The sequence below is a fragment of the Malurus melanocephalus genome, unplaced genomic scaffold (assembly GCF_030028575.1).
Source record: "Malurus melanocephalus ecotype Western Australia unplaced genomic scaffold, MMel_1.1 scaffold_594, whole genome shotgun sequence".
NCBI lineage: Eukaryota > Metazoa > Chordata > Aves > Passeriformes > Maluridae > Malurus > Malurus melanocephalus.
In genome coordinates this window covers 141289-144658 of record NW_026623826.1, presented here as the reverse complement: position 1 = coordinate 144658, position 3370 = coordinate 141289, and positions in this window count along the sequence as shown.

The window sequence follows — 3370 nt, the reverse complement described above, 5'->3', positions numbered from 1 at the left end:
AGCAGCGCTGCTGGCATTGCCCGTGCCCCGAGTCGCCGCTCACCTCCAGCCTCGCCTGTCCCAAGCCGTGTCCCTGTCCCGCCAGCGCCGGTGGGTGCTGCAGGATGAGGAGTGGGCGAGTGCTCCCAGAGCTCCGTGGCCACCGGGAGCTGCTCCCGGCAGCGCTGGGCTGAGTCAGAGCTCGGCCCTCCCCGCGGTTACAACACAGCGCCCTTTCCCCTCTCCAGGCAGGCCTCCTCTGCAGGAAATGTCCTTTTTTAATAGCACTTGGGATTTGTTCCTCCTTGAAATTCCCCAGCCCTGCGAGGCCAGCCTGGGGCTCCTCAGGGACGCCTGAGCCCCCCGGCCAGGAGGGCCCTGCTGTGAGCAGCTCCAGGCTCTCTGGAGGGTGGAAGGCATCGGGTGATGCTCAATCCCATGCAGGTGCCCCTTTCCCCTCCTCCTGGCCCCCCAAATCCTGACCTTCACCAGCCATCAGAGCCCCATTCCTGCCCCAGACAAGCTTTACTCCATCAGCTTCCCAAACAGCCCTGCTGCCTCCACCAAGGTGGCACCAGGCAAGGTAAATTCTGCCCAGGAACTCCCTCCTGGCTGGTGAGGACTGAGACCATGGAGGGGAACGTGCCCTTGGATGGAAGGACTCACTCAACCCCAGAAATGTCAKGGCTGAGCCCAGRACAGCTCCTGCTGCCTGTTGGGTCCCTGCAGGCAGTGATCACGGGGGGATGCTGCCCCCTGGCATTTTRCAGCACGAGTTGGTGCCAGAACAGCTCCAGTTCTCCTTCCCACCGGGGCCTTCCAGCTCTCCCAGCATCTCCATCCCATCCCTCAGCCTCTCCATCCCGTCCCCCACAGACCACGGTGGCCTCTGCGGAGGAGAGGTGCCTCCCCTCTCCCTTCCTCCCTTCCTCCCTCCCTCCCTCGCCAGCGCTGGTATTAAATCAAAGGTTTATGAGAAAATGGAGGGGCCAGGGGAGATCCTAATCTGGTCACAGGCTGATTAACCCCGAGTTCAGGCTGAGGTCCTGATGCTCAGCTATAAATAGCTCTGCCTTCCCTTTCCCATCCTCCTGCCGGGGCTGCGTGCCTGCCCTTTTATGGTCAAAAAGGCAGATTTGGAGCCCGAGCAGCCCCCATCTCCCCCCATCTCCCTTGCTGGGGACGAGCCAAGGGGGCCCAGGGGGACGCTGCTCCTGCTCGCTGGGTTCTGCTGGGATGAATTATAATGCCAAGAACAAAGGAGCAGGTTTGGGGGGCTGCGAGCAGGGGATGGGTGCAGAGGGGAGAGCGCATCTGGTTTGTGGGGCTGGAGTGAGGGAGAAATCACCTAATTTGGTGTCTCTGCAGAGCTGGGAYCCTCCACACCCTGCTCGAGGCACAGGGTGGTGGCATGGCAGGGACAAATGACGCCTCTCCATGTCTGTCACCCCAGGGAAGGGCACCGACCCCGCTGTCCCTGCCAGGCCACCACTGTGCCCGGTTCTGCCATGTGGAACCCACTGGTGCCAGTGGGTGGGTGAGGGGCTGAAACCCTCCAGCACCACAGCCTGCCCTGGGAGCAAGGAGTCTCTGGAGAGGGATGAGCAGCAGAACAGGGATTTGTGGCTGGACRGAGCCATGGAAGCTATGGAAGAGCCGAGGAACACAGGAGCCTTTCCCACAGCCTCAGCCCTTCCCCGCTGCTGCAGAATCTCGGATCATCCATCCACCATCTCCCCATCCTCCCCCCAGAGCTGCTCCCCTTCCATGCCCGCTGCCCACCCCACCCTGGAAGGTGTTTTGGGGCTGGGGGACACCGCTGGCACTGGGATCAGCCCCGGGGCACACGGAGCGTGGGATCCCAGGCCGGCAGCATCCTTCCCTCTTTGTTTACACGTCACATTCCCGGGCTGCAGGAAGTGGTGCAGGGGTGAAGTCCCAGAGGGGACAGGCCAGCACGTCACCGGGCTGCAGCCRCGCTGGGAAGGGCTGGTGGGAACCAGGAGCGCTGCAGGGAGAGCTCCCCATGGACGCTGTTCCCAAGCAGAGTGGGGAGGCTGCTCCAGAACCCTCCGTGCTCCCGGACTCTGCTCCTCACCCCGGTGGAGTGTTGAGGGGACATTTGGCATGGTGGGCATGGAGCTTCCCAGAGCTGGGAGTTGGAGTGGACAGGGAGCACCAGGCTCCTTCTACTCAGGCACAGGCACATTCTCTCTGAGGAATTCTCCCTCGAGTTGCCATGAATTTGGCTGCTTCTCCCAGTTCTATCACCACCTTATCTCTGCACATCTCCCCCACAGGCTCCCGGTTTTCCCAGTCCAGCCATTCAAACAATAAAAAACAGTGAAATAAAATTACTGAAATGGCTCCAGTTCCCAGCATTCAGGAGATGAGAAATGGAAAAATGAGGACCGCAAAATTTACGTGGGGACTGGTGTAACAGTCATCATTCCTCTGCAGAGCCGCCAGCAGGAAWTGTGGGGCTGCAGGTGGGCAAGAACAAAATGAAATTTAAAAAAATGAGGTTGAAAATGGAGAGAAAAAAAAAAAAAGAAACACAAATCCCAATTGAGTGATTCCAGTTAAAAAGGCAAGGCTGGGAGAGGGATATTGTCTAAAGTGGCAGTGGCCAGTGAGCCGGTCCCACAGCGAGATCAGGGTGACCTTTTGGTCACCACGGGGCACCTGCCCCACCTGTGGCACAGCAGATCCCACAGCCCCGTGCCCAGGCCCTATCTCCTGCCATCCCTTGTCCGAGGGGAGCTGCTCATCCGCCTCCCATGAGAGCTCACCCCAAGGCAGGGATGTCCCTGCAGAGAGGGGACATCTGCTCGCTCCCAGAGCCCCAGAGCAAAGACACATCACTGGGCAGCACCCACGGGCCCTGCTGGCCAGGGTGGGCAGTGTCCAGCACTGCCAGCAGAGCCCAGTCCCTGTGCCCTCCCAGTGCCCGGCTGGCAGGTGCTGCTGCTGGGCACACCCTGCCCCAGTTGCCCCAGCATCCCAGAGTGGGCAGGCAGCAGATCCCCAGCACCCCAGAGAGGCCAGAGCCAGGGTTGAGACAGGCTGAGAAGGGCCCTGTGAACACACACAGCCCCGGGCAGGCAAACGGGTTTGGGGTTCTGGAGCAGTGAGCACCCGCAGCACCCACCGGCCTTCAGCCCCAGGACACGCATGGGCTTCACCCACCCTGGCTGGAGCCTTCCCCTGGGCAGCATCTGCCCCCATCGCCTCCCCTGTGCTCCAGCCAAGGCCAGGGATGGTGAAACAACCCCAGAGCTCCGATTTCCAGCCTCTTGCCTCATTGCTGGGCCGTTGCTGCCTCTGCCCCGTACAGCTCAGGTGCTGGGGCTGCCCTGGGGACAGCTGGGTCCCCAGCCTGGGACAGACC